The sequence below is a fragment of the Pleurodeles waltl genome, chromosome 1_2, assembly GCF_031143425.1.
Source record: "Pleurodeles waltl isolate 20211129_DDA chromosome 1_2, aPleWal1.hap1.20221129, whole genome shotgun sequence".
NCBI lineage: Eukaryota > Metazoa > Chordata > Amphibia > Caudata > Salamandridae > Pleurodeles > Pleurodeles waltl.
In genome coordinates, this window is record NC_090437.1 from 496926562 (window position 1) to 496939329 (window position 12768).

The window sequence follows — 12768 nt, forward strand, 5'->3', positions numbered from 1 at the left end:
AGCGCAGTTACCTCACATCCCATTGTCCCACTTTACAGGTCAGGCAGCCGCCATTTCAGGGGCCCACATGGCTTCATTTTCAACTGCATCACACATATCTAGGCCTAGACTCAACAAACATACATGCCAATTTGTAGATTATGATTGGTGTTCTGTGTAAACTGTGGGTACGTACCTCTGAGTTGTTTGACTCTGTGCTCGCTGTTGTCCTTCATAGGCACCGTCCGCTGGGACATGTGAGGAGATGGCGGCACCCTCCGGTGTCCCGACCATTGGTGGACCTGTCGACAATGGAGGAAAGACATTTGATAATCACATACAGGCTTGACCATGCCACAATCCAGGAACTGTGTACCCAGTTGGAGCCAGACCTGATATCAGCTATCCGCCATCCCACAGAATCCCCCCTCAAGTGCAGGTGCTGTCAGTGCTCCATTTCCTTGCAAGTGGGTCATTTCAAACAACAGTGGCTATAGCATCAGGGATGTACCAGTCCATGTTTTCCAACGTGTTGTCCAGAGTGTTGTCTGCCCTGCTGAAACACATGCAGAGCTACATCGTTTTCCCTCAGGTGGAGGATTTGCCTACAGTGAAAGGTGATTTCTATGCCCTGGGACATATCCCCAACATCATAGGTGCCATTGATAGGACACATGTGGCTTTGGTACCCCCCACAGGAGTGAACAGGTGTACAGAAACCGGAAGAGTTATCATTCAATGAATGTACAGATGGTATGTTTGGCTGACCAGTACATCTCCCATGTGAATGCCAAGTTCCCTGGCTCAGTGCATGACGCCTACATCCTGCGGAATAGCAGCATCCCTTATGTGATGGGTCAACTCCAGAGGCACCGTGTGTGGCTATTAGGTGAGCACCTGGAAGCTAGTCAGTGGGAATGGTTGTCTGGGGATATCCCTCCAGGTTAGTGTGTGTCTAACAGTTGTCCCTCGCCATTTGCAGGTGACTCTGGTTACCCCAACCTGTCATGTCTACTGACCCAGGTGAGGAATCCCAGGACAAGGACAGAGGAACGCTACAATGAGGCCCATGGGCAAACCAGGAGGGTGATCGAGCGGACCTTCGGCCTCCTGAAGGCCAGGTTCAGGTGCCTCCATATGACAGGTGGATCCCTATTCTACTCACCAAAGAAGGTGTGCCAGATCATCGTGGCCTGCTGTATGCTTCACAACTTGGCTTTGCGACGACGGGTGCCTTTTCTGCAGGAGGATGGTCCAGATGGCGGTGTTGTTGCAGCTGTGGAGCCTGTGGACAGTGAAGACAAGGAAGCAAAGGAAGAAGACATGGACAACAGGGACTCAGTGATCCAGCAATATCTCCAGTGAAACACAGGTAAGAATACAAACCTGCCTACTACATGTACTTAAACACTACTACCTCTCTACTGTCTGTCGTTTTCACCCAGTGTATGGTCACTGAGTTGTCACTTTCCCTTATGATTTCACAGATCCGGGTGCCACAGTGTGACATCTGCTTTGATTCCTCATGGACTAGAGCTGTGTGACATAGGTATGTTGACATTACAAATGAAAGAGCTTTTTGCCACAGTAATTGCTAATACAGTATTCCGAAATTACAGACTGACTCCAGATTGTTTTGTGCTTTAAGGGTGTTTATTTTAGTGCTCAAAATTGGAGGGGTTAGCAAAATGGTGAGGGGTGATGGCGGAGGAATGTCCATGGCAGAGTCCAGTCTATTAGTCTCACAGGTGCATTGCCCAAATGGGCATAGGAAGTGGAGCTGGGGCAGTTTAAGGATGGACAGGGTGACAAAGTGGGACAGTAGGATGACAATCAGGGTGGTCTCATTTCTTGGCGGGGGTCTTGGCATCGTTCTCTGTCTTGTTCCTGGATCTCAATCAATCAATCAATCAATCCAAAAAAATATGTAGAGCGCGCTACTCACCCGTGAGGGTCTCAAGGCGCTGGGGGGAGGGAATGGAAGACAGGGGGGGGCAGGGAGGGTCACTGATCTAACAACCATGAATTGAGGTTCTTTCTGAAGACCAGGAGGTCTTTGGTTTTGCGAAGGTCGGTGGGGAGGGAGTTCCAGGTTTTGGGGGCGAGGTAGGAGAAAGACCTGCCTCCTGTGGTGGTGCGTTGGATGCGGGGGACTGTGGCTAGGGCGAGATCGGCTGATCGGAGGTTGCGTGTGGGAGTGTGGAAGTTGACTCTTTCGTTGAGGTAGGTTGGGCCGGTGTTGTGGAGGGATTTGTGTGCGTGGATGAGGATCTTGAATGTGATTCTCTTGTCTATGGGGATCCAGTGAAGGGTTTTGAGGTGTGGTGAGATTCGTTTGTGGCGGGGAGGCCAAGGACGAGGCGTGTGGCTGTGTTCTGGATTCTCTGGAGTTTGCGTTTGAGTTTGAGTGTGGTGCCGGCGTAGAGGGCATTACCGTAGTCCAGTCGGCTGCTGATGAGTGCGTGGGTGACTGTCTTTCTGGTTTCTTGGGGAATCCATTTGAAGGTTTTTTTAGAGTGCAGAGTGTGTGGAAGCAGGAGGGGGTTAGAGCATTGATTTGCTGTGTCATGGAGAGGGAGGGGTCAAGGATGATGCTGAGGTTGCGTGCGTGGTTTGTAGGTGTGGGTGCGGGGCCTAGGGTGGTGGGCCACCAGGAGTCATCCCATGTGGTTTTGTTGGGGCCGAAGATGATGATCTCGGTTTTGTTTGAGATGAGCTTGAGGTGGTTAGTGGTCATCCAGTTGGCGATGTCGAGGAGAGCGGCGTGTAGGTTGGTTTTGGCGGTGGTAGGGTTGTGGGTGAGGGAGAGGATGAATTGGGTGTCATCTGCATAGGAGAGGATAGTGATTCCGTGTGCTCGGAGGATGTTGGCTAGGGGGATCATGTTGATGTTGAAGAGTGTGGGGCTGAGAGAGGACCCTTGGGGGACTCCGCAGGTGATCTTGGTAGTGTTGGAGTGGAAGGGTGGAAGGCGGACTCTCTGGGTCCGGTCAGTGACGAAGGAGGTGAGCCAGTCTAAGGCTTTGTGGCGAATTCCTATGTTGTGGAGGCGTGTGCGGAGTGTGTGGTGGCAGACGGTGTCAAAGGCTGCGGAGAGGTCTAGGAGGATGAGTGCGACTGTCTCGCCTTTGTCGACTTTGGTCCTGATGTCGTCAGTGCATGCGATGAGGGCAGTTTCCGTGCTGTGGTTTTTGCGAAACCCGGATTGTGAGGGGTCAAGAGTGTTGTTTGCTTCGAGGAAGAGGGATAGGCAGGCGTTGACTAATTTCTCTGCAACCTTGGCGGGGAAAGGGAGCAGGGAGATGGGGCGGTAGTTGGAGAGGATCTCCGGGTCGGCTTGTTTTTTTTTAGGAGAGCAGTGATTTCCACGTGCTTCTAGGGATCTGGGTAGGTGGCGGAGTTGAAAGAGGAGTTGATATGTTGTATAGTATGTGGGCGATGGTTCAGTTAGCTTTGTTGTAGATGCGGTGTGGGCAGGCGTTGGAGGGGGAACCGGAGTGGATGGAGTTCATGTTTTTTTCGGTTTCTTCGTATGTGGTGGGGGTCCATGTGGAGAGTGTGGTGGAGGGGTCATGAGTGGGGGTTGGGTTGGGTGAGTGAGGGGTGTGTGCGGTGGGTGTGTGTGGTATGAAGCTGTTGTGGATGTCCAGGATTCTGTGGAGGAAGTGGTTGGAAAGGGCATCACATAGGGGCTGTGTGTATGTGGGGTCTATGTTGCTGGCTTTGGGTTTGGCAAGTTCATTGATGATGGTGAAGAGTTCTTTGCTGTTTTGAGAGTTGTTGTCAAGGCGTGACTGGTAGTGATCTCTTTTGGTGGTGCGTATGAGTTGGTGATGGGTGCGAATGGTGGTTTTGAGGGTGGAGAAGTTGGTTGTGGAAGGTTCTAGTTGCCATACTTTCTCAGCTTGGCGGCATTTGCGCTTGGAGTCTTGGAGTTCAGGGGTGAACCATGGGGCGTTCTTGATGTTGCGGGTGGTGATGTGTTTTCTGAGGGGGGCTAGTGTGTCTGCGCAGGAAGGCATTTGGAGAGGTTGTGTGCTCCTGTGTTGGGGTCGCTGGTGTGTGGGGGGTTATGGGTCAGTTGGGAGTTTAGTCGTTCTGTGGGAATCTTGTCCCACATGCGATAGGGTGTGGTGTGTTGATGGTAGTGTGTGGGGGTTTGGTGAAAGAGAAGTGGACGCAGTGGTGGTCAGTCCAGAGGAGTTCGTTGGTGTGGGTGTAGGCTATGCGTTGGCTTGCAGTGAAAATTGCGTTGAGCGTGTGACCTGCTGAGTGGGTGGGTGTGGTGACCAGTTGTTTGAGTCCGAGGTTGGTGAGGTTGTCTATGAGGGAGGTAGTGTTGTGGTCTTGTAGGTTTTCTAAGTGAAAGTTGAAATCACCGAGGATGATGTAGTCAGTGGAGGTGAGGGCGGCGATGGTGTCGCAGAAGGTGGGGTGTGGTCCGGGTGGTCTGTAGATCAGTGTACCTCTGAGGGTGGAGTTGTTGTTAATGTGGATGAGGAAGTGCATGTGTTCAGTGTTGTCGATAGTGTCTTGGGAGCTGGTGGTGACTTTGATGTTGTCTCTGTGTAGGATGGCGATGCCACCGCCTGGCCTGTTAGCGAGGTGGTTCTCCCTCTGCAGGGGGTGAGGTGCTGGTGTGGTGGTCCTGTGGCGGTGCCTCCTGTCCACTAGCGCCGACGGAGGTGGTGGGCAGTTCATCATCCAGGCTAGTGTCAGGGGCCCCTTGTAGTGCCACAGTGTCCCTCCTGGTGTTGAGTACTTCCTTCAGCACCCCTACGATGGTGCCCAGGGTGGAACTGATGGTTCTGAGTTCCTCCCTGAAGCCCACATACTGTTCCTCCTGCAGGCGCTGGGTCTCCTGAAACTTGGCCAGTACCGTTGCCATCGTCTCCTGGAGTGGTGGTAGGCTCCCATGATGGACGAGAGGGCCTCGTGGAGAGTGGGTTCCCTGGGCCTGTCTGCCCCCTGTCGCACAGCAGCCCTCCCAGTTCCCCTGTGTTCCTGTGCATCCGTCCCCTGGACCGTGTGCCCACTACCACTGCCCCCAGGTCCCTGTTATTGTTGGGGTGGTGGGTTAGCCTGGGTTCCCTGTAGTGGTGGACACACTGCTGATTGACGTGTCCTGAGGATGGAGGTATGGGCCCGCTGGGTGGGTGCTGTGCTGGTGTTTCCAGAGGGGGGAAGCTCTGTGGTGGCCTGTGACTGGGTGTGGGGAACCGACATTCCGAGGTCCCCGATGGGCCGGGCTGGTCATCTAGATCCAGTTGGACAGAGGTGCTGTCATCACTGTGGGCCTCTTCGGTTGGTGGTGTGGACAAGTGTGGACCCTCCTGTCCGCTGACGTTGGGTAGGGGTCCTGCAGGGGTATAAAAGGATGTTTATTACATCTGTGTGTGGCATGGTGTGTAATGGGTGGGTGACCGTGTACCCCAGTGCTTGCATTCTTGTGTGGAACCTTGTGTGATGATGGTTTGGGCGGGTGTATGGGTATGTGCAGTGGGCATGCTTTAGTGATGGGTGTCCATGCTTTGTTGTTGCATGCAGGGCTTGGTGTTAGGATGTGTGGTTTGTGATGTCGGGACATTTGTGAGGAGTTAGAGTGATGGGGTGAGGGTGGGGGTATGTGTTGGCATGCAGGTAGGGTGGGAGTGTAATAATTAAGATTTGACTTGCCAGAGTCCATTCCTCCACCTACTCCTGCGAGGCCCTCAGGATGCAGAATCGCCAAGACCTGCTCCTCCCATGTTGTTAATTGTTGGGGAGAAGGTGGGGGTCCGCCGACAGTCCGCTGAACCGCCAGGTGGTGTCTTGAGAACACGGAACGCACCTTTCCCATAGGTCGTTCCACCTCTTCCTGATGTCCTCCCGATTTCTTGGGTGCTGTCCCACTGCGTTTACCCTGTCCACTATTCTTCACCATAGCTCCATCTTCCTTGCAATGGAGGTGTGCTGCACCTGTGATCCGAATAGCTGTGGCTCTTCCCGGACGATTTCCTCCACCATGACCCTGAGCTCCTCCTCCGAGAACCTGGGGTGTCTTTGCCGTGCCATGGGGTGGAATAGGTGATGTGTGGGGTGATAAGTGTGCTGATATGTAGTGGTGTGTAGTGTGAGGTGCGTGGAAGTTATGTGGGTGATGGTGTTGTGTGCCTGTGGATGCTAGTATTGTTGATGGTGGTGTCTCTCTCTGGCCTTCGTTCGTGATTTTTGGTCGTAGGGGTTTGTTGGTGATGTGGGTGTGTGTTAAATATTGTATTGGGTGTGTGGGAGTGGTGTCTGTATGTGTATCAGGTGTGTGTATTTCGAATTGTCCAGTGTGGCTGTGTTTTGTAAATGTGTGTGTATTTTGAGCGCGGCAGTGTGTACTGCCAATGGAATACCACGGTTGAAAGACTACCGCGTGGATTCGTGTGTCGTGATAGTGTGGGCGTATTTCTGTTGGCGTGACGATGGAGGTTTTGTTTTTGCCAGTTTATCACTGACCTTTGGTGTGGCGGACTTGTGTGGGTGTCTGAATTTTGGCGGATTCCGTGCTGTGGGTCATAATGGCTGTGGCGGTTTTCCGCGGCCGCAGCAGTGTGTTGGCGGTCTTCTGCACGGCGGTATGCGGCTTTTACCGCCAATGTTGTAATGACCGCCACTATCTCTTACTTTGAGATAGTATATACAGAGCCAACTTCCTGCACTGGGGGAATGCGATGTAGCTGTACATGTCCTTGAGCAAAGCAGACAAAACCCTTGCAAGCACAATAGAGAATATTGGATGGGACATCCCTGCAGCCAAGCCCGCTGTAACCTGGAAGGAGCATGTTGTCAGGAAATGAAGCACTGAGAGTACCTGAACAAGAGGGGGGATTGCTGTGGTGCTATGGATAGCAGGTAGCAGGTCAGGCTCCAAGTGTGCACACAGCTTTGTGATTGTGGCCCTATCCAGACGATAGGTGAGTATGATGTGCCGGTCCTCCAGTGTAGCCAAGTCCAAAAGGGATCTGTACACAGGTGCTTGCCTCCTCCTATTCCTCCACAGTGGTTGTACCTAAGGGACCTAAATGTAGAAAAGGAGTGTCAACAGGAACCATTAACTAACTACTGCGGTGTACACAGAACATGTTTGTATGTTGGACACTGGAACTGTGTAGGTGCGTGCATTTGACTACAATGATGCACTTATTAATCTGTACATGTGTACCAGCATTAGAAAATTGCACCCACCTGTTCTGTATTCAGGGACAGGTGGAAGTGACCTCACGCCGCTGGCGTTGGCATCATGGCGGAAAGCGGTCCGCACTGCCGTGCAATTCCTCATTGGCTAACATGGCCGTCTATGGAGAATGGCAACCAATGATGATGAACGCCAGCAGTGACGGTGTTCACCGCCGTGGCTGTGACCGCCATTCCTTTTTTAACACTTCACTTGATTCCTGACTTTCTACAGAATGACATCTCTACTGCATGTGCTGCTGTGACCTGTCTCTGGAACCTGCCATGGCTTGTGCTACAGGGGAAAGGACCCAGCCTTCACATCAGAGGAGTTGGAGTGCTGCATGGACAGGGTCGTACCCCAGTATCGCCAGTTGTATGGGCCTGCAGACCAACAGATGAGTACACAATGGGTACGTTGCATGCGATATGACTGCATGGAGATGTGTGTGTTTGTTGGCAGTGTGCCAGGTAGAGAGGGTAATGGCTGGTGGCAGAGTAAATGCAGGGGTATGGGTCATGTGTGTGCCTGATGAGGGGAAATGCTTTTTGTGGGCCATATGTGTGACAGGCTGGATTGTCAGGTTCATGGTGTACCACCTTCTGTGTTTCCCCTGCAGGCCAGCGCCCACCAGAAGAAGGGATTATGATGTGCCATCGCCAAAGACATGTGGACCCTGGGGGTCTATAGCAGGTGGACACCAACTGTAGGAAACGGTGGGAGGGCCTGAGACGATGGGCCCTGAAGACGGCGGAGGCCCAACTGGGGATGGCCTCCCAACGAGGTAGGGTGCCCGTTGGAACCTGACCCCCTGATGGCCCGCATACTGGTGGTGGCCTACCCAGAGTTGGATGGGCACTTGAGGGCATCACAGCAGCCATACGGGACTGAGTTCATTGTGTATGTCAACCATCTCTGTTGCCTGGCATGGGATTTGGGTGCAGGGTACTAGTCAGTGGATGCCCCAATATGCCAGTTCAGAAATTTCAGTGTGGTCCAGTTCAGGATAACAGGGTGTAAAGCATGTATTAGATAGCTAGGTAGGTGGATTTCCATGTCAGGCAGGGCTTAGCTGGTCCCAGTTGGTGTGTGGCTGGCAGGGCTTGGCTACTACCTGCTGTGGTACTTAGCCAATGGTATGCCAGTGTGGTCCATACAGTCCATTCTCAGTGTGTGACAGTGATGTGTCTGTCTGTGCTGTTGGTGCTGAGATTGACCCTGTGCTCCCTTTCTCTCTCTCCCCACTCCATTTGTCATCCTGTCCATGTGTGCATTAGCATCATCTGGTGAAAGAGCAGGGGCACCGGCGAGTGAGGGAGCTGCAGCCCACAGGACCCAGGAGGCAGAATCCACTGACGGCGAGGGGACCAGTGGTACAGAGGGTGAGGGAAGCACCATGGCAGGAACAGGAGGTGACACCACTGACTCTGATTCGTCCTCCGATGGGAGCTCCCTGATGGTGGCAGACCGCTCTGGGACCACCCCAGCTACAGGTTCCGCCACCACCTCTGTACGAGCACTGCCCTCCCAGTAGCCCCCCACCGAGTTGCCTGTGCCTGCTCAACCAGGAGGGAGGGCATCTCCTTCGCCCCAGGCACCTCAGGCCCTGCCCCAGTCAGCCCTGCTGCCCTCAGTGAGGAGGCTATTGACCTCCTGAGATCCATCTTTGCATCCCAGATGCAGCAATGCAATGCCTTCCTGGAGGGCATCCAAGGTGTGTTGGTAGCCCTACAGAGATCATTTCAGGCTCTAGCCTCTTTACTGACGGCAGACAGTGTCCCTGTTTCATCCATCTTCCCACCTACTACCACTACCCAGTCCCAGTCTCCTTACCCCATCCCATTCCCACGCACACATTCTGACAAGCCTGCACCCAAAACAACACACAAGACTCACACAGACAAACACAAGCAGCACACTTCAGTCCACAAGCACTCACTCAGCCAACAGACAGATGTACACACTACATCATCCACTGCCTCCACTGTCTCCCCCTCATCCTCCTCCTTCACAGTCACATCCTCACTCACACCTGCATGCACTGCATCAACAGTCCCAGATCCTGCCACCTGCACAGCCTTGCCCAGTCACCACAACAGCAGACCCGCAGACATGCACCCCACACACCACATGTGCAGTCACCAATACCACCAAATGCAGTACACTCACCTCACTTGCAGACACCACCACAACATCCATACACACATCATGTTTGTCCTCCCCAACCCTGTCTGCCCCCTCCAGTAACACACACACGCTTGCACTCAGACCCCCAACAGCCACCCACCTCAAACACGCACAGTGTCCATGCACCTACACCCAAGTCCAGCACACCTCCTCCTCCTCCTACAACCACTCCCTCTACTCCCACTCCCATCCCTCCTCCCACATCCCGCCCCATTGTCCCAAAGAAGTTTTTCCTTTACCACCTTGATCTCTTCCCTTCCCCTCCCCCCTGTCCTGCCCGTAAAAGGAAGGTCCCACCACCCCAGGCCAGTAGCTCAGGCACCCAGTCTGACGCAGCTCCACCCCCAAAGTCTCCAGCTGGCACTATGGGGCACATGAGTGTAAAGCCGGACCCTCGCAACATGGACACCCCTCCCCCCCAAACAGAGGGCTAAGGTGCCGCCCCTCCCAATCAGACTGGCAAGACCATGGGACCACCTCCAAAACCCAGGGCCAAGGAGGCCCCAATGCAGTTCCTGCCCAAGGAATCACCCTAGAAATCAAAGGCCAAGGAGGCTACCCAGAAATCAAAGGCCAAGGAGGCCCCCTAGACATCCAATGCCAAGGAGCCCCCCAGACAGCCAAGGAGGCCCCCACTCATCCAAGGCCAAGGAGGTCCCACAGAAATCAAACACCAGGGAGGGCCCCCAGACATCCCAGGCCAAGGAGGGCCCCCAGAAAGCAAAGGCCAAGGAGGCCCGCCAGATATCCAAGGCCAAGGAGGCCCCCAGACATCCAAGGCCAAGGAGGAACCCCAGAAATCACAGGACAAGGAGGAGCCCCAGAAATCCCTGGAGAAGGAGGCCCCCCAGGAATCCCTGGAGAAGGAGGCCCCACAAAAATCTCTGGACAAGGAGAAGCCCCAGAAATCCCTGGACAAGGATGCCCCACGGAAATCGCTTGACCAGGGGGCCAACAATATGGTGGCCAAGGAGCAGCATCCGGTACCGGAGGCCAAGGAGCAGCATCCAGAACCAGAGGCCAAGGGGCACCATCAATAACCAGTGGGCAGCCAGCCCCCTCCAGAACCAGTGGGCAGCCAGCCCCCTCCTCATCCTGTGGACAGGAAGCCCCCTCCTCAACCAGTGGGCACCAACCGCCTCCTCATCCTGTGGGCAGGAAGCCTCCTCCAGAACCAGTGGGCAGCCAGCCCCCTCCTCATCCTGTGGGCAGCCAACCCCCTCCTCATCCTGTGGGCAGAAAGGCCCCTCCAGAACCAGTGGGCAGGCAGCCGCCTCCTCATCCGGTGGGCAGCCAGCCCCCTCCTCATCTTTTGGGTAGCCAGCCCCCCCTCATCCTGTGGGTAGGAAGCCCCCTCCAGAACCAGTAGGCTAGGAGCCACCTCAGAATGAGTTGCAACCCCCACTCACCCTACCCCTCACCACCTGAGGTGCCTGCCCATTTCCAACATGATGCCCCTGAACAGTGGAGTCCTGATGTTGTCAGGAGTCTAGTTGGGGCTTGGACTTTGGCCTGTGGGCATTAGTGACTTTGGACTGGCCTTTGGGCTTGCGTTTCCTTTTTTCTACAGTGCATGTGTTCCTGGGTGTGTGGTGTGTGTATGGTGTGTATTGTGAGTGTGTGTGTCACTCTCTCCGCCTCTCCCCCACCCTTGTGTGCTAGGAAGCTGTACTCACCTTTGTCGTCTTCGTCGGCATTTGTGCTCCAGGATGGCCATGGCGTGGTACAGCATCAGGAATACTTGCAGTTCAGGTTCCATGGCGACCGCGGACTTCTGTGTGTCCCTGGAGGTGAGTGGCTCCTTTTAAGTGATGTGTTTCCACCAGGCTTCTGGTGTCATTGCTACCGCCCCGGAAATCGTGAATGTGTGCCACGTCATAGTATGGTGGGTGGATCCTTGTCTTCCGCCTGTCTGTAGGTGGCTACCGCCGTGTTCGGTGTTCGTACCTTGCAGGCAGTTGGTGTGGTACATTGGCTGTCTACAGAAGGGATCACCGTCATGTTCATAATTTGGCAGTCATTACCGCCAGCCTGTTGGCGGTGTAAACCCTGGCAGTCAGAAGACAGCCAGGGTCATAATGACCACCTCTGTCTTTGACTCTACACTACAAACTCAATAATTTTTACGATACGAACGGGAGCACCCCATGCCCACTTTTTTCCTCCTGAACAGTACGAATATATAATATACAGATGTGTCCACCCAGCCTGCTATAGGTACTGTCAAGGCCCAATTCCTTAGGATCTGTGCGTTGCTGATTAGAGGCCCACCTCCAGGCAGCACCAACTCAGTGGTTTAAATAACACTGATAGTTGGAGAGGCCAGGCAAGGGGAAGGGTGAGCAGGGTAGGAACAGCTTGGAGGGAGATCTGAAAAGGAAAAAGGTTAGAGACAGGGAAAAACACCAAGAACATTAATCATTAATCAAACATGTCATGATACTATATTTTGCATTCTTTCCTCCTAATAAACGTTCTCTAAAGTGGCGCAGAATCCACAAGAATGGCACTCCAGACCAAAACCAAAACGATATCAGAGAGCATATGCCAGGAGCTCAAACTATAACTCAATGAGAATTAACTTTTCATTATTCAAATGTTCACCAAAAACAAGCTTATGCCAGGAGCTCAAGATGTGACTCAATGAGAACTCGCTTTCATAATAAAAATGTTTACCAAAAACGAGCATATGCCAGGAGCTCAAGATATGACTCAATGAGAACTCGCTTTCATAATTAAAATGTTCACCAAAAAACATATAGTGGGTCATTCTGACCCCGGCGGGCGGCGGGAGCCGCCCTCCTGGAGGGAACCACCAGAATACCGCTGCGCGGTCAAAAGACCGCTGCGGGTATTCTGGGTTTCCCACTGGGCTGGCGGGCTACCGCCAAAAGGCCGCCCGCCAACCCAATGGGAAACACCCCTCCATGAGGATGCCGGCTCCGAATGGAGCCGGCGGAGTGGAGGATTTGCGACGGGTGCAGTGGCACCCGTCGCGTATTTCAGTGTCTGCAAAGCAGACACTGAAATACAAAGTGGGGCCCTCTTACGGTGGCCCCTGCAGTGCCCATGCCATTGGCATGGGCACTGCAGGGGCCCCCAGGGGCCCCACGACACCCCTCACCGTCATCCTGTTCCTGGCGGGCGGAACCCCCAGGAACAGGATGGCGGTGAGGGGGTCGGAATCCCCCATGGCGGCGCAGCAAGCTGCGCCGCCATGGGGGATTCCCAGGGCAGCGGAAAACCGGCGGGAGACGGACGGTTTTCCTGTTCTGACCGCGGCCAAACCGCTGCGGTCAGAATGCCGTGCGGGGCACCGCCAGCCTGTTGGCGGTGCTCCCGCCAACCCCGGCCCCGGCAGTCCTTGACCGCCAGGGTCGGAATGACCCCCATAATGT